Below are 19,712 nucleotides of genomic sequence, written 5' to 3'. Positions count from 1 at the left end.
GCTGTGGTGACTAAAGAAATCCAGCATCTGTGCAGCTGCCTGGCAGAATGGAAGAAAATTTGTGGACGGGGAGCAGTTTTCAGCCAAAGAAAAGTGTGCATCAGGGGGGAAAAGATGGATTATGTACATCCGGAAAATTAAGTAAGAGGTAAATGTATGTTTAAATGTATGAAGCTAACCTCTAGAAAAGCCAGGGATTGGGGCCAGTCTGGCGGCATGGTGGTAAAGTTCGTGTGCTTGGCTTCAGTGGCCCAGGCTTTGCAGGTTCAGATCCCGGGCACAGACCCAGCATGGCTCGTCAATCCATGCTGTGGCAGCATCACATATAAAATAAAGGAAGACTGGCACAGATGTAGCTCAGCGACAATTTTCCCCAAGCGAAAAAGAGGAAGATCGGCAACGGATATTAGCTAACGGCCAATCTTCCTCACACACACACACACACACACACACACACACAGAGCCAAGGGTTATATAATCGAAAGCATAGTGTGGAGCAATGGAGATTATGGAGGTGGAAGAAAGTTGATGTATAGAAATTTCAACTTCACTTGCAGTTTTAAAGGACCACAATAACTTTAAAAGAGTATAAACTTTTAAAATTACTAGAAGTAAACATACACAATCAAGGAATCACAGACCATACTGAGAAAGAAAATAAATAAAATATTAATGCTGAAAAATAAACACAAATTAAGATGGCAAAACTAACCCAAGCATTAATTTCGTTCTATGTATATAAATTAGATTTAACTATTAAAAGAAAAAACGATGCTCACATTAGATAATCAAGCAAAACTCAACTACGTGTGATGCACAGGAGATGTAAAACAAAGTAACTCAGAATGGTTGAAAGTAAAAGAGTAGACAAAGACGGAGCAGGAAACTGAAGATTAAAAATATCTCAGCATATTAATCTCAGATAACACATAATTCTAGTAAAAAAACCCCTGAATCAAATAAAAAGGTTTCATAAAACAAAGATTTGATCCACACTAGAAATTTTATAATCATGATCTATCTATCTACAAAATAATTGCCTCAAAAATCATAAAGCAAAAATTCATTAGTACGGGCTGCTCTCAGTTTATAATAGATTGATAGAAAAAAAATAAGATCTAAGTAACCTTATTGCTGATATTGACCTTATTGATACAACTCAACTGAGCATAGACTACACTTTCCAAGTGCCCATAAAGCAGTCACAGCATTTGACAAAAATGCTCACTAAATCAAAACAGGTAAAAATACTAGAAACATTATGCTTTGTTTGTAACGTAATAAAACAACAAATTAGTCAGAAAATCAATAAAACAAGCAAAAATGAATAATTCATACGCTTATATTACTTCTCACCTTCTCTCTACCTCTACTTCAAAACGTGTTTTAATATTCAATGCTTTCCAGGATAAATTGTTATGTGAAACAGCAAGGTGTAGTGTAGTATTTCATTTTACACGTTTATAATATGCTACAATATGTTTTAAAAGGGGAACATAATCATATACATATTCTTATATATGCATAGCTATTTCTGAAATTATGCATCAGATTTGTAATTTTTCCTTTTTTTTGAGGAAGATTAGCCCTGAGCTAACATCTGCTGCCAATCCTCCTCTTTTTGCTGAGGAAGACTTGCCCTGAGCTAACATCCAGGCCCATCTTCCTCTACTTTATATGTGGGATGTCTGCCACAGCATGGCTTGACAAGCAGTGTGTAGGTCTGCACCCAGGATCCGAACCAGCAAACCCCAGGCTGCCAAAGTGTAACCTGTGAACTTAACCGCTGTGCTGCCAGTCTGGCCCCCAGATTTGTAAGTTTTGAACTTGGAGAAATGGGGAAATAGTAGGATAAGACTTACCTTTCTCTTGAATTTTTTGCCATATTCCTATAAAACCTATTACATATGTAATGAGTTCTAAAAATATTTTGTAAAACTGTTTTACGGTATATAGATACCATCTATAAGTGCAAACATACCTATAAGGCACACAGTAAGTGTTGACTGTTGTCATCTGTCAAGTGGGGTTTTAGATGACATTTATTTACCATTTGTATTTTATGGTACTTTTAGTTATTTACTTTTTGCTGAGGAAGATTAGAACATCTGTTTCCAATCTTCCTCTTTTTTACCTTGAGGAAGGTTGTTGATAAGCTAACATTTGTGCCAGTCTATGTTATGTGGAATGCCACCACAGCATGGTTTGATGAGTGGTGTGTAGGTCTGTGCCCGGGATCTGAACCCAGAAACCCTGAGCAACCGAAGCGGAGTGCACAAACTTTACCACTGTACCACCAGCCCAGCCCCAGTAGTTGAATTTTTAAACAAAAGTATCTATCACACTCACAATCAAAAAGACCAACCATAAACCTTTCTCCATTTTGGAGAAAATAACAAGACTATATTGAGATGGGTGTCCCATGGCCTCTGGGAAAAATTTTACAAACACTCTAATATAGCATTCAAGGCCCTTCACGATGCCATCTTGTTTTGTATTCCCAGCATTAGATGCTGCCTTATCCACCTCCTACACCCTACATTTAGGCAAAAGTTCATGGCTACAAATTCTCGTAATTCGTTGATAACTCCATGCCTTTTTCATGATGTTCCTTCTGCATAGAATAATGTCCTTTCCTTTATTGACTATCAACCCCCCTCATTTTTAAAAGTTCATTTAAATGTTACCTTAGTGATATTTACAGGTAAAATTAATCACTACTCTGATTTCTTTGATAACACTAGAATTAAATCCATATATCTTATATGATACTCTGTAGAGTGTGTATGTGTGTGTGTGTGTGTGTACACGTGGCTTCAGGAAGGCAATAGATGGTGAGGAGAGAAGAGGAGGTCGTGGAGGAGAGATCAGGTGTCCAGTGTGAAGGAAGAAGACTAAGGGGAGGGAAAGAGAAAGAGAGGGAGAAAGAGAAGAAAATTAATAAATGATCACGCCATTGAGCCTTTGTCTCAACACAATAAAAGATATTGAACTGAGGCTGGACATACTCAAATTTAAACTTTCTCAACTTGGGAACAATTTTGTCTGCTCAAACAGTTAGATGAGGTAGGTAATAACCTGATCTTCTGACAGCCTATCATTGCGTTTGGGACTGTGATAATGACTAGGTTGGAAATTACCCCGTGAAAAGCAGCGTGTTTTAACCAGATCCTACATTTGCTGATATAGAGGGATTCAGCCCAAAAGTCCAACAAAACTCTTTCTCAAAAAGTCACAATTAATTCTGCAAACTTTGATAAGAATTAGCCTAAGAACTGGTTGACGATGAGTCAGCAGATTAATTTCGTCATTCTGATGCCATTATTATGAGCTTTAAAAAAGGTGACATAAAGTGTGGGCTGTTTTACTCTGAATTTAGAAGAATAGCTTATTTTTGCTCATTCATTTTAATGCCAAACGATATTTCATATGGCTCCTACCATATAAAAAATATTCTAATATTTTTTAAAAGACTATATCACTTCTTTATTTATTAGTCAATAATAACTTTTTGTTTGAAATTTCTAAGGGATTTCAAGTTTCATTAAAATGAATAGAGCTATATTTTAAAATGAGCTATGTTTTTTATTTTGCTAATCAAAGTTTTAGCGTGTTTAGGTTATTCTGGAATTCTGAATTAATCATTTTTGGGTAGAGTCTAGCAATCTTGTGACTTTGTACGAGATATCCAACTCCTGAAGTTTAATTATTTGTCATAAAAAATCCTACTCACCTCGTGTGGTTCTTGTTAACGATTTTCCTATTCTGTTCTTCCACCTTTTCCATACATTCAAAATTACATAAAAAAGAAAAAGCAACAAAAGCAAAAAAAATTCTTTTCATGCTCCTTTTATTTCCTTCTTTTAAACCAAAACTCGGTTTAAACCTTTGATTCACCTCTCTAGTAAGTCAACACCTTTGGGCTATTTAATAAGATGCTTTAGAGCAAATTAAATTAGAGTATTTACAGTAATGGTTAAAAATTCAATTAAGGAAAAGTCTAACACGTATATAATGCATAGTGGCAGTGCAAATTACTCACATTCCTAACAATCTTAGAGAGAGACTAATCCTTCCATAGCTTTATTTCCAAAGACAGAGTAATATTGAAAACAAAGACAAAGGCTTAATTAAGTCTTAAAAATAGATTCTGAAAAATTAACTGCATTTGCTAATTAATTTGTAATGCAGAAAGCTGTTCTATTGAACAATATTAAATAAATACGCTTTCAGTGTGTCAATGGCCTAAAGCCTTTATTTTTCCAGATTTAGACCAACCTGCTTCTGAAAGTTTGGCTAATTTTAAAGAGAATTGAGAGTCTGAATTTGGGTCAGATTCCTCACAGCAGAGCCTTTGCTTTCCTTGAATTTTTAAATTTCTGCACAAAGTCATAGCCTCTTGTACATACACACACACGTACACACAACTTCAGAGCAATTGAACAGAAAGGTTAAATTGTTCTGATACAGAAAAATGACTTTCCTAAAGTTAGCAGATTTATTTTCTCTGAGAGCTTATTATGGAATGTGAAAACCTTTGAGTGTTAAAAAATAATAGCTTCCTCTGATTTAGGCAGCCATGTTTTCAAGAGAATATCTTCTTATCAATATATAAAATACGTTTAAAATTATGTTACTTGTAAGTTTAAGATAGTAGCATGAAAACTATAGTAGTAATACTGTACAGCATTAACGTTAATAGATTCATAGCTTAAATTTATTTGTATGTCTGATTATATATAAGTCAAAGAAATAGTCTAAACAAGAGTAAAAGTGAACAATACGGAAAATACTTTATATTTAATAAAGTGAGGTTTATCTAGTTTTTCCACTTTTTAATATGCTTTGAATTATACAAATTATAGCTAAATATGTGCTTGTTAAAAATGTCAAATTGTAGGGGCTGGCCCCGTGGCCGAGCGGTTGAGTTCGCGCGCTCCACTGCAGGCGGCCCAGTGTTTCATTGGTTCGAGTTCTGTGCGCAGACATGGCGCTGCTCATCGAGCCGCGCTGGGGCAGAGTCCCACATACCACGGCTGGAGGAACCCACAGCGAAGAGTATACAACTATGTACCGGGGGCTTTGGGGAGAAAAAGGAAAAAATAAAAAATCTTTAAAAAAAAAAAAAAGTCAAATTGTACAGAAAATATAGAACAGAAGGCCTGCCCTCACTCTAGGCCTACCTCTGCTTTATTTTCTTCTCCAGACATAAACATTGTTAATATGGTCTTTTTGTTTTTCCAGACCTTCTGAATTATTCTGAACTTCTGTTCATGAATATATCTGTATCTATGTTCACATATTTTCCCCTAATGAAAACTACTAAATATTTTCATGAAGTTTGCCTTTTTACTTAATAATATACCCATTCCATACATATCCTAACATCCATGGAATAATTCCATGTCAATATGGTTTCCTTTAAAATTATTGCTCATTGTACTCAGTGTTCCATTTTACAGATGTAGCATTTATATCATTCCCAATTGAGGGAAATTTAAGTTATATACAATTTTTACTATTACCAACTTGGATGCTGTAAATCTCCTTGTTCATATATTTTTCAGTACAGGTGAATTGCTGGGTCCAAGGCTTTGATGGATATTGAAAAACTGACTTCAAAAAGATTACTGATTTATTATTCCATCATTAGCATCGAAAGTACCATTTTCCATTCTCTTCACAATACTAAATATTATAGAACTGTTCCGTATCCTAAAAAGTCAAAAGAATAATATTATGTTGTATTAATTTGCATTTTTCTGTGATTATTTTTATTAGCCATTTTTTCTTTCCTAAATTTTTTTGTTTTTATTTTTAGGACATTTTTCTACAATACTGTTAACTTTGTTCTTATTGATTTTTAAGAATTGTCTTTAGTTTTAGTGTAGTCTTCAGTTAGAATTTATTTTCTAAACTATTGGTGGAGCTCATGACATTTGATGACGAATAAAAAATAAAAGCTTCCTATTTGTTTATTGTCAGACACTAATGATAATGGTGAACTCTGGAAAATTCAGGTCAGGAGTTTCCTTTTATATCCCCATGCCCAGACACTTCTCCAGGACTTGATAGGCACACTTAAGGGCCAATAGATGATCTCCAGCAGGGCAATAAACTCCCCATATGTATGAAAATATCTGTGTTTGTTCATGTGCTGACTTTTTCACTGGTGAGAGCATAGATAAATTTCTTTTCTTTTTCTTTTTTTTTACTAGATTATAGGTTCATTATAAAAGGATACAACTCAGGAACAGCCGATGGAAGAGATACACAGGGCAAGGAGTGTGGGAAGGGGTGTGGCACTTTGACGACTCTCTGGGTGGTCACTCTCGCATCACCTGCCCCTATTCACCAAACTGGAAGCTCTAGACAGGTGTCATCAGACTCTCAGAGGGGTTCCAAACCACAGGAGCTTGGTACTACTTAGGACCAAATAGCGAGTATCCTCACAATTTACTGTATGCAACTCATCTAACCTTGATTCCAAACCAGATAAAATGATCAGAAATGAAAAATTACAGAAAAATATGACTCATGAACATAAATGCAAAAATCTTAAAATATTCACATACAGAAAACCCCCCCCCATGTCTAAGAGAGATAGTGTACCATGATAAAGTTCAATTAACCCAGGAATTCAGTAGTTTATTAGTAGGAAATTAGGAAATGTCATTCTCACTCTAATGGGAATATGTGTGATACAATATGATAAATATAATCACTTGATCATACTAAAAAATTTTGGAAATATTATCAGTTTAACAGCAAAAGCCTACTATCTCCACTTTTATTCAACCTGGGAAGTCTTAGCCAGTGCAGCAAAACAAGGAGAAAAAAAGGGTTGAAAGCCAAGGCTGTCATTATTTGCAGATGTTTTTGGTTTTTGCATATAAAATACTAATAAACTCAAAAACAAATTATTGAAATTAATAGGTGAGCAATTAATAGTTCAGTAAGTTTACTGCAGAGAAAAAAAAACAAGTATACAAAACTAGAAGTGATTTTGTTTACCAGAATCAAACAGAAAATATAATTGTAATGGCATGTCATTTATAATAGAGTATCTGAGAGGAAGTCTAGATTCTGCATAAGCGTAATTACATTCTTGTAATATTTTGAGGGACTGTTCAAAAGATATCATCAAAGAAAGCAGGTGTTATGGTACCACTGATGTCAGTTATTTAAACGTATATGATTGGATGCATAAATATCTATATAAGATTGTGGTGACTCAGCAAGTTAGCAGCAGTTATCGCTGGTTGCTAATACTTCAGGTGATTTTCACTTTCTTTCTTTTACTACTATGTATTCAATTTTCTCATAAATTTACTTTTACTATTTACATAATTAAGAACTATAAAATAGGTATAATATCACTGTTAAAAAAACTCAAAACCTGGGAGGCCAGCCCCATGGCCAAGTGGTTAAGTTCACACATTCCACTTAGGTGGCCGAGGGTGTCACCTGTTCAAATCCTAGGCGTGGACATGGCACTGCTCATCAGGCCATGCTGAGGTGGCATCCCACATGCCACAACTAGAAGGACCCACACTAAAAATGCACAACTATGTATCAGGGGGCTTTGGGGAGAAAAAGGAAAAGTAGAATTTAAAAAAAAACCTCAAAACCATACAAGGTACTATGAAAATATATTTATCATCACATTACAGTGATTTTTTTAAAAACTAAAATAATTAATGTGGCTAAATGGTTGTTTATGACAAGCAGTGCAATATACTTCATTCTGAAAATAAATTTGTCCCTAAGAAAATGAGCTAATGCTACTTGTCTTACTTTAAAGTTGATCTATTTCAGAAAACACAACAGAGAGTGACATACATAGAAGGAATATAACAAAGTCCTCTGTAAGCCAAAAAAACATGAGTTCCCTGATGAGGGGAGAGTGACATCAGAGGAACTGTCATGCAAGAAGTAGCATTTCAGCTGGGGCACTCGTATAATTTGAGGAATCACCTGTGAGGAATGGATAATTGACGCTTTAGGATCCTGCCGAGGAAGAGAACAGGAGGAAGATAACTAAGCATGGAAACCTAGATACTCTCAACATTAAGAAGATCTAAAGAAGTTATATAGAGAACATTAGTAAAATACTCTTTTCTGGAAGGAAAACATGCCATTTAACAGGGAGTGCTGTCAGCTGCAGACGTAACAAACTTTACGGGGCTCTGCCCATATCGTCGAGCCATACTCACTTCAGTGTGCGCTGGAGAATTTCCAATGCCATAGGCCTTCACCTAAGCCACTAGACAAGTGTTCATGACAGGCTGGAGTTTTGGAGAATTATCTGTCCTGGTTCCCCAGTGAGGCCGCCGTCAATGACTATCGGAAGGCTAGTGTATAAATACCCCAGTTCTCTCACCTCTGGGTGAATAATTCCAAGACATGTGTTCTACACTGCTTCCAAGAGTTTCCCCACGTTTTTGAGTTCTTGTGACCAGTGTTCGCTGGTTTAATCGTGTCTCCTCCATTGACTGACTTCCCTCCTCTCCATCAGTTCCCCGTTCCTCTGCCATTGTTTCCTTCACTCCCCACACAAATCACTTGCACTGAGTCCTGGTCTGAAGGTCTGCCTCTGGGAGAATCCAAACCAAAACGGCAGAAAGTGTGCAGATAAACAGTGAGGACTGACTTAGGAGAGGTACGGAAGTTTGCAATTTGAGGTCTTCACTAGCCAGAAGAGAGCTTTTTTCAGGTGTCAGATTTTCAGTCTGGTGTTGAACTGTAAAGTGGTCAAGTGAGTAAGTGGGCAGGAAGTGGTAGAAACACAGCAGAGGGGAGGCTTTAAAAAATCTCTAAGTGAAAAGAGGAAAAATATTAGGAACCCTTACTCTGTTGACTGTCACAGCCCTTGCTAACCTCCGCAGATCAGACCACTTGTCCCTCCTTTGTGCGGTATGTAAATAGGAAAGTCTATCTGGCTTCTGACTAAATCTACAGTTGGTGACTGAGCGGGACTTGTATTCTGACACTAGTACCAGAAGCCAGTGAAAGGAGGGGGATGGGGAGAAAATGTGGACAGAGCGCTGGGAGAATATACGAAATCCTTCTCAAAGCCTCAGATTCGAGTGTTGGTGTTAGAATTGGTGGGTCAATTTTAAAGTGTTATGTTAACAGAGGCTTTTGCAACAAATTATTTTCTAAGCCAGAGAAGATGCAGGTAAGTCACACTCCAGTTTGGTTGAGATGGTAGCTACAGAAAGTTTGAAGAGAAGCAGCTCACCTTTTTGATTTAAACCGATACACTAGGTCCTGTGGTAGGAACGGTTTGCTACTCAAAATTGGAAGAGCTTTTTGTAAAAAGACACACCTATGTCTTAGACTCTTAGACTAGCGAAGGGGAAATATATGGGAATTGGCTCACTGTATTCGTAAATGAGTGAAGTAACTGGATTCTGACAGATGGCTTATCTTCCTCTTGATTTTAATTATTTCAGAAGATCTCCACTTGCTTTATAAACAATGCTGTCCTATTTGCAGGCAAACTATCTTAAAAGAAGTTTAATAATTAATATCCTCAAGGCTTTCTGAGTTTACAGAAAAAATGATTGCTCCTATACAGAAACCTCTGGTGTTTGGAGCACAACATGCACGTTTGCTCCAAAAAAGAATGTGTATTTAGGACTTAATGCTGTTACTGAATTTTGAGACAAGTCACTTTTACTAAAAACTGGTCAATGCTTCTTTCTTAATTCAATAAGTTGCTGATGTTGAGATGTAATATTTGCACCAAATTCCTAAGAGATATGGTTGGATTATTAATTTAACTGTCATTACGGTGAAGAATCAGGTGTGCTTTTTGTATGATTAAGCAAAAAACCTTAGGTCATTTTAATTTAAATTTAATAATTGAGAATGGAATACTGCAACTGGTTTTGGAGGAGCCAGTAGAGGACGATTTTTACTGTGGTTGGATTTATATAATCACGCCTTTGACTGCCTATCGCCAAAGCAGAAGCCAAGCTTCACTCTCTGCAGTTGACCGTCCTGACGGACCTCCCGGTTCACGTTCCCTCCATGCTCTGCCAGTTTTGCAATGCCCCTTAGGAGCTTTGCAGCAGCCTGCCCTACCTCAGTAAGATGGAGGATAGCAGTATTCATTAGGAAAGAACCAGATGCAAGGGTAATCTGAGCCATGGAAAAAAATCTCTTCTGGGAAAATAAGAATAATATGATGAAAACTCCAGTGTGTCTTGAAGAGTAGCAAAGTCTTTATCTTATGGCTTCAAATGTGCTTATTGAAAAGAAATTACCCAGAATAGCAGAACCCTCAATCTGCATAATGCAATGCATTGAAGCCATGGCTCATTGCTAATTCCTCTTCCATGTCACTTTTAGAATTGTGGTGCTAGCGACCCTATTACTTTTTTGACGACTGGTATTTATCCTGGGTGGTCCACCGCTATGAAATCTGGTTGGCTTAACCTTATCCCATCAGCAGGAAATTGCACTGAATGTGTGGGAAATGAGGCCACACTTATAGGGGTAAGGAGTCTGCTTTAAAGTATGGTGAAAATAATGTGAGATGAAAGAAGCCTTTTCAAGACACTGCTTAAGAAACACCCTCCTTTGAAATCTCTACGAGGGACTTCAGCTCCTGAAAATTGCCTGTCTGGAACAGAGCAGTGTAGCCTCTTAAGACTATCCTCTTGATAGAGGTAATTGCTGCTTATTGCCCCTGTATAATCACCAGAATTCCCTAGGAGGAAATGAGCATTCTACAATCATGCAGCTGGACTGAATGAGGCAGAATTTTCTACCTTCGTGAAATGAATCTCTTCAAGTAAGTTTTCTCTAAATCCTTGAAATAGCCCAAGTGAAGAGTGAAATACTGTTTTCAGTGGCTTCAAACTCTCTCCGTATAGAATAACATTACATCAGAGATGATGGAGTGTGACTTACTAAGAACCTCTGAGCAACACGGCTAAAAAATAAACATAGGGACACGTTTAAAGCTGGTTTCAGCCCTGGCTCCTCGTTTGCTTTGATGTTGGGGCCCAGTTTAAAATGCTTGTAAAGGAGACTTTGGAGTGTGCCTTAAGGGGACAGCAAGGGTGAAAATGAAAACAGCCAGAGAAAAGGGACAGGTTCCAAAGAAGATGAAATACTCTTGTCACTTGTAAATTTCCCTTGATTTCAGCGATCCTATTTACTATCATTTAATGACATAGAAACGAGTATGCTTTATTAAAATATTACCAGTTTAAGCAGAAATCTTGAGAATCCACAGAGGATGGTACTTAAATGCATTGCCTAGAGAGCAGTGCATTTTACGAACTGGTTGATGCCCTCTCTTGGCAATAACAGTCAATCCTAGATTGCTTTAGGAAGAACTATAAAAATGTAAATTACTGAGACCTGATTTGGTCTTATTGCCTTAGCTAAGTTCTAACACTTAAACTTAAAATATATGGCTGCTGGAGCTAATTAATACTACTTAATTTGCATATTCAAGAGTCTTCCCATAGTACCCTTTCTCTCTTAGCTAATATGAGATGACTCCTCCAAAGCTCATGAGGCTATTTAAACAGTGAACTGGATTGAAATTTGTGCCTTCTTTAAAAATGTTTCAAATTTTTCTTGAGCACCACATCCCAGTTTGAATTGTGTCTTATATCCCTTACTAGTTTCCCTTCCTAACAAACAGAAGACAAGGACTATTCGGGATCAAATTACAGAATTTAAATAGAAAGTAATGTCTTAAATTAGCATAATAAAAAGTTTTGGGAGTGATTGTATACTCATAAAATGATTCAATCATGCGTTTAAGTACAGCTGAAAGCAAGCCTAGAATATATATTTGCAAATAGATCATAAGGAAATATCTACCAGAGTAGATTAATAAAATAGCAGAAATAGGATTAAAATAGTTGCATAGTTGGAATAAAAGAAAAGTTATTATTTACTTGATATCAATATTAATTTTTCTAAACTTTAACAGACTCTGATTTTGAGGTTACTTGGTTTTTCAAATAAATGAGAATTAAGAATAGTTAATGCTGAATGAATGGTTTGTTGCAAATTCTGAAATGATACTAGCTGAATATGCAATTCTATATTACTCACAAAATTCAAGGCATATGTAGGATATACGCCATCTATACAGAAAGAGAAAGAGAAAAATATGATAAAAAAAAGTAGTGCCAAATGCAAGATCTAGTAACCCAAATTTAATCTTCTGTAATGTTTATTTAAGTTTTCTTCATAAAATCCATCAATATTAAGGTTCTTACTTTTTTCTTTTGAAAACTCACCTCAGAATTTGTTATTTTACCAAGTTAATACTAACATTTACCACAGGACATTACACCCCTCCTACCAATACCACCAATGTATATGAGGGAAAGTTGAGGACAATGTCAGTGTGTGTTCATACCTGGTGACTACTTTGCAAGGAAGAGCACAGTATCCATAAGAGCTTATAGCCATACATGATCCACAAATGGCTACGTTAGAGATTTATATGCGTTTACCCTGACACAGGTATTTTGTCAAACTTCATTTTTGAGTTCCAATGGTTTTAGTACCCAAACCAGCTGAGCACGCCTTAGACAAATTATAGCGCTAAGAGACGGGGAAAAGTGAGACAATTGGTCTTTCATTATGAGGTTTCAGATATAGTTGCAAGCTCCTGCTTTCAAATATGTTTTCCAATGCACCTGGATCTCTAAAGTGTAATTAATTCTTGTGGTTACCTTCCTCTTGAAGGACAAATTGGTCAATGGATATTTTCTCCCTCAGCAAGTTATTTTTCTCATCCTTTACTGTACTAGATTATTTCTTTCAATACTATTTCATATCTAAAACAAAACACCTGGGTTTTCATGAGCTAGGATCCCTCGACTCCTATTTTTAATTGAATGTCTTAATATGTTTTGTGTCTATTGTGGAAATAGTGTACAGTTTCAGTAGCAACAATCTAAGATATGCTTTCAACACTAATAGAAGGTAAATCGTCACTGTAGGGGAGGAAGACATTTTCCTGTACCCCTCTAGGTTCTTCTGGTTGGTCCAAGAATTAATTGTCATGAGACAGAATAACAGGAGAAAATCAAACAAAGTTTAATAACATGTACACAAGGGAGAAACCCAGGAAAACTGAGTAACTCATCAAAATGGCTGAAGTCACCATCTTAACTGCCATCTTCAGCTAAAGACAAAAGAGAATGTTGGGCGTAGTGGTTTGGGACTTCACAGGAGAGGAAAGTAATGCATATTTGGTAAACAAATGTTTTCCATGCCTTGCAAAGACAATGGAACATGGAAAGGGCTTGGTCAAATGGGCCTTGCTGGGTTCCTCCCTGTCTAAACACCGAATTCATGTTATGCTATCGTTATGTATGATGGTAGCTCCTTCCTGGAATGAGCCTTCTATATTAAATTCTTTTAGGCAATTAGGGGGAAGGTAAAAGTTTTTTGTTCTCAAAAATAATCAAGCTAAAGAGATATATTTTGGAACAGCAAATTCTCCCCTACACCACTCATGTTCTCCTGCAAGACTTGCATATTTCTAATTCAAAGGTATGACTGGGAAATTCACTTAATTAAACATTAGTTGGTGTGCTTTCAAAGTAAAAACCAAGAATATTTATTAGAGTGCATGAATCCATTATTGTTTTTGTAAGCTTTTATTGCCTTTAGTAAGCTCTTCTACTCTCAACAATGGGAACTTGCTCCTAGAAGCAATTTGACCATCTATATGGTCTCTCTTGCTTCTACTCAACCTGAGATACATGTAAGATGGTAGAAACAACACCAATGGATGACAGAACCCAGAAACTCTGAGAACTCCACTTTCACTGCACTTTCAGAAAACACTGGAAAAAGAAGCTGAGGAGAAGTGCTTGATAACACCTCTCCAATTTCCACACTTGGAATCTGACATCAATGGTGGTTAGAAATATGCATGGTGCATCTTTTAAAAGGTGGATATCGTGGTTAGGGTATTACTTAATGTCATCAAATAAAGTAGACTATTTGCATAAATAAGTTTATAGTGATAACTGTTGATAAAACACTGCCCATATATTCATTTATAATTTTCAAAATGAGCCATATGTTAGCTTCTTTGAACTTTACAGCATATTAGTAAATTACCCATGAGCAAACTAAACTCCAATAAAATTAGATAATATGTTCAATTCACACACTTAGAAAGTACCAGAACCAGGTACTCACAGGGTTCAGTGAAGCTGACAGGAGGGGTCTTGCCAGCTTCCTTGGGAGGGTTGTTCCGAGCTCCCACTGCCTCCACTGGACGGGGCAGGGAACGGCATGGCCAAGGGGAAAAAACCACCAGAACCAATATAAAGGTCCATCCCATCTTGATCTTTCTCTAGAGGCGTGGCACTTATAGGGACAGAGATTTCCTTCCTTTGAAAAGCAAAGAATTCCATTGTTGCAAAGTCTAATTATTAAAAAATTCTTCCTTTTATTGAACAGAAATCTTGTATAAACAAGCAAGTCTTTTATTGTCTATTGTTAAAGAATAAAGAGCATAACATTAAACCTGAATTCAAAAATGAGTTTCTTTTCTATTCAGGGATATAATGGTATTGGTACTTCAACTAAAAGTAAGGATTCAATTCAATGAAATAAGCACTAACCATGTCTATGTACTAAGTGCTGTGAAACATGCAAAAATAACTGAGCTAAGAGTGAACGGCAGGAACAGAAACCATCAGCTACTCTTTCCTCTCAATTATTGTCTAACTTAAACTTTGAGGAGATTTAGGATGACAGTAAAAATTGTGACTAAAAATTTAACAAATGGCCATATGTTGGTTAATTTTAGATATCCTACATAAAGATGTCAAAGTTGTCACTCTCTTGTCCTAGAACAAAGAGTGTCATTACCTACTCCCAAACAGAAAGTCAACATACTCCAGTCTGGTGTCATTTGGAAGAATGTCAGTAGATTATAAACCCTGGGGTGGCTGTGATCTAGGCCAAAGCAGATCTCTCTACACATCTTTCATCCTCTCTTTTATTAGAAATTCTGTTCTATTGATTATCTCTTCACTCAGCTGAATCTACAAACTCCTTCCTGTTAAAGTAAAAATTGCACCCACAAAGTTACACAGGTAAGGAAAACTTTATTCAAGGCCATAGCAATGGACGAAAGAGACCAGAGCACACTGTTAACTCTCCAGAAACAGAGGACATGACGGTTTCTAGGAATTTAGGTGGCCATCGGTGTCTGCTCACTGACCTTACCCAAAGGAAAAGTAAATTTCCTGCTATCATCAATGACAGGAGGTAGTTTTAGAATGTAAAGCAGGACCATCAGTTAGCATCCCGCCCTCCCACAGAGCCTGGGAGATAGGGTGCTATCTTCTGTGTTGATTACATTTCAAAGGGATTGTTCCCAGGTCCTTGAGCAAGACAGTCCTGGGTTATAAACTAGCAAGACGCTTTTAAAAAGATTTACATCTCCAAGGGGCAGAGAGAATTTGCAATTACAAATTTTCTAAAGTCAATGTCCTAAGAAAAGGGAGACCTATAGGCAGGAAGAAACCTGTATAAAGTTTAGTCAAGCTGAGGGGAATGCTGGCTGTCTAAATGTGCACAAGTATTTCCTTTCTTGTAACAACAAACAAATAAAACAAATCACAAGTCTTTCTTCACTCCTCACCCTCCTTTTCCTTTGCAGTGGTGTTGGCAGGAAATGGTGGAGAAAACTGGTATGCTCTGACAGAGAGAAGTGGTCTATCATGGAATTGCCTACGCATGGTGATAATAAAAACAGGCAGACTTTTATTAGTCAATTGTATTATCCTTTTATAATTCTTTCCAGATAATACAAAGCCTTATTGCCTGCATGGTGGACAGGAAACACCCATCTTCTCTACCCACTGTCCCTTCTCCAGACTCTACTCTCCCATTTGTTGCTTTCCTCTCCTAACCAAAGATTTTGAAAGTACTTCCTATGTTCAATGTATTTGCTTCCTTGTAGAAATCACGCTATCTCACTGAATCTTCTTTTTTCAGTCACTAATGGTGGGATTATTTGTAAATCCAATTGGTGGTCAATAGTCCTGATCTGGTGCTATATTCTCTCAGACGCGTTTGGCAGAGTCTGTGCTGTCATGCATCTCCAGTTCTTCTGTTACTCCTGTCTACTCCTTATCCTCTTTGGTGGTCTCTTCTTCCTCTGCTAGGTCTTTAAATGTCCATGTTTCTCTTTCAAATCCTCTTGTCTTTCCACTTGAAATATTCTCTGGGTAACCTTAGTCTTTCCCATAGATTTATGCACATCCATATTCTGATGATTGCAAATATAATTTCCAGCCCATGCGCCTCTTCAAAGGTTTAAGCTCATACTTCCAACTCCATTCTAAATATCTCCCTTAACTCTCCCAAGAAAAATCTTAAAGTCAGCCAAACAGAAAAAGGTCAACTTGCTTCCAGTTCTGTTTTCCCAAGCTGAAAACTCACGAGCTAACCTTGATTTCCCCTTCTCTCTCATGCCAGATTTAGTTAACCAGACACTTTCACATCATCTCCAAATTATTCATCTCTTGAACCTAGTCACTTCTCTGCATCTCCTATGCTATTTTCTACCAAATTCAGTGCATCCCACATTTCATATGAATTATCGCAGCTTCCAAAACCAGCAGCTCCACGTGGTCAGTGAAATTGTCCTTTTTCGTTCAAGGTTGTGTTCTGTTCTTAGCACATTGCCCGGGACAAAATAAGAATTTCATAAATATTTGTTACCTAAGTGAATAAAGGTAAACTCAGTATTTTTTCTTTTTTTTTTTGTTTTCACATGGATTTTGAATCTTTTCAATAATTACCTGAATGTTTTATTTACAATCCAAAGTTACATGCCACATGTTATGAATAGATAACTATTAACTAACTTCTCTATCAACTGCACACTTGTTTGTTTTCTATTTGACCAGAACACCAGAATATGGAGTAGGTGAGGAGCTTCCTCAACTCTGCCAGCAAGTAGGTCTTATACTTGATATACCATGCTCTGTATTTCAATTATCTATGTGACACACATCCCCAAAACTTAGTAAGTTAAGGCAGCAACCGCCTTATTAAATTTCATGGCTCTACGAATTGACTGGGCTTAGTTGGGAAGTTCTGCTCCACACTTGTGAGCTGGAGTTGCAGTCATGTGGAAGCTCTTGAGCCCAAACGTCCAAGGTAGCTCGTTCACATCACTGGCATTTGATGTTGCCTCTTCCCCGGGAGATCAGCTGAGGCTGCCTGGTTCTATTCCCACCCCACATCTTAGCAGTAGTTTCCAAGAGCATGGAAGTAAAAGCTTCCTGGACGTGGTAAGCTTCAGGCTCAGAATTGGCTGAGCATTACTTACTCCCCATATTGAACTGATTAAAGCAGGTCACATGGCTAGCACAGATTTAAGAGAAGGGAACTACACAAGTGTGTGTATACTGGGAGAGTTAGTTTACTGGGTGTTCCTGAAGTAGCAGGCCAGCACAACTGATTGATAGAATTGGAGTAAGTCCAGTGCCTATGAAGGGCCAACAAACCACAACTTCTTCACAAATCCTCCTTTGGCCACCATGCAAATTGATTTTCTGTCTTCATTCCCGTTTAACGCTATAGTTTCCTATGAAAGCTAGTATTTAGATGACTGGGATACTGACAGTCTCCAGAAACCTTACTAGATTTCTCTTCTCAGTGGCAAGAATCTACTCTATTACTCTTTTTTAAACATCTTTACTGAGATTTAATTTACATACTGTAAAATTCGCTTATTGAAAGTATACAATTTGATGATTTTATTATATCCACAGAATTGTGTAACCATCACCAGAATCTAAATTTAGAACATTTTCATCACTCCAAAAATACGCCATCTGCCCATTAGCAGTTATTCTCCATTCCTTCCCACCCTAGTCCTAGGAAACCACTAATCTACATAGATTATTGTCTATAGATTTCCCTATTAAATACATTTCATATAAGTGGAATCATAAAATATTTACCCTTTTATCGGATTTATTTAATTAAAATAATGTTTTTAAGATTGATCCATGTTGTAGCATGCATTAGAATTTTATTCCTTCTTATTGCCAAATGATAATGCTTTGTATATTATTGTTTGTATATTCATGAGAGTTTAATGAAAGAGTGAAAAGTTGTAAGAAACAACCAGTTTTAATGAAGGGGCCCTGGGAATGGGAATGTTGAGAAGCCATTGCTACATGAGACCTGAAGGGGCAAGAGAAGAAATTGTTTTAATGGAGCCTGTAGGGAGCTAAAAGCCTTGGAAATGGGGCCATCCAATGGGCCGTATCTGTAGATTCAACTCTATTAGTTATTTCCTCTCTTTCTCGTGAGTCTCTAATCACTGAACCTCCACTGGTCCCTTCCCGTCAACCAACACAACTCAGACACAGGGAAGAAGACACAAAGAGACTCCAAACTCTCTCCTTCCACATTTCCATCTCCTGTTGGTGTTTTCTACTGGGTAATCCCAATAGAAAGATGGAAGGAAAAGTAGCCTGAGTGATATAATTTATAGAAGTTATCTCTTGCGTAGAACAATGCAAGAAAAGGGAGAGAATGGATTTGGATGACAAGTCCAACCACAGACCTAATGACTTTAAAATCTGCTTGATAACAAAGGTTACCACTGCCTGGGACTCTGTGTCCACCATTACACCTGACTCCTTCAGGCATTTTTGCTACTATGCACTCAGACTGAGATTGTCAGATAGCTTTACATATGATTATTTAAACTTTTTACCACTTGTGCTTAGTAACACTTGTTGTCCTACTTTTAGCTTCTGGCCCTAACAGTCCCTACCCAGCCTGCTGAAGAGGCCCCAGGTCTTTCTTTCTCTACATTGGCATGACCTGTCTCTTGTGAAGTATCTATTTTGATTATACCCAAGGATAAGCTAGCTACAAAATGTGCTCCTAGGCAGAGGATGAACTGAAGTGTGTCTTGAGGTGATTTATATGTTAGAGAAAGCTTTGCCATCAAGCAGGTAATAATTTAATTTTGGTAAGGTTAGCGAAAGGTCCTCTTTTTTAACATAATAATCCAATAGAGTCAAACCATTTTTCATCTGATATTGTAAAATAGTATACACAACATGTAGAAAAACACTTTCTTTATTTAGTTTTGCTTGCTATAGAAAGAGGAAATCCATCTAGTTCATTGAGTACCTGTCAAATACAATTGAAAGGAATATGGCTTAGGGTACTGTTGGATACATTTCAATGTTAGATGGGTGTCTGAGCTGAATTTACACTCACTCTATTTTAGCAGTAGCAGTGTGTGAAATACTCTGAAGCCTAAGATATTTATCAAGAATATATAGCTTGGTCCATAGATGCTTTCCCTCAATTAAATCAAAGATTAATGTATATTGCCTTCCATTTTTCTAAATTATTTTCCATGAAAAACAAATAGGAAAAAATTAATTTTATTTATTCTTTATTAATTTAAAAACTCAATCCTGTGATATTGTTTTCAAAAAGGATATTATTTTGAAAAAATATTCAATTTAATATCCTACTATATAGCAGCTAAAAATTTTTCTTTTCTAACAACCTGATTATGATCTATGTTCTTTACAAGAGAAGGATATCTCATTGATTTTCAGCTAGGAGGTAGTGAAGGAGAAATAGTGCTGGAGGCACTTGGAGTCAGACTGATCATCAAGACTTCCACATCATATGTGAAAGTAAGTTGTTGA

This window comes from Equus przewalskii, chromosome 19 (genome assembly GCF_037783145.1).
Source record: "Equus przewalskii isolate Varuska chromosome 19, EquPr2, whole genome shotgun sequence".
In the NCBI taxonomy this organism is placed as follows: domain Eukaryota; kingdom Metazoa; phylum Chordata; class Mammalia; order Perissodactyla; family Equidae; genus Equus; species Equus przewalskii.
The sequence above is the reverse complement of the archived record's forward strand: the minus strand, read 5'-3'. Positions refer to the sequence as shown.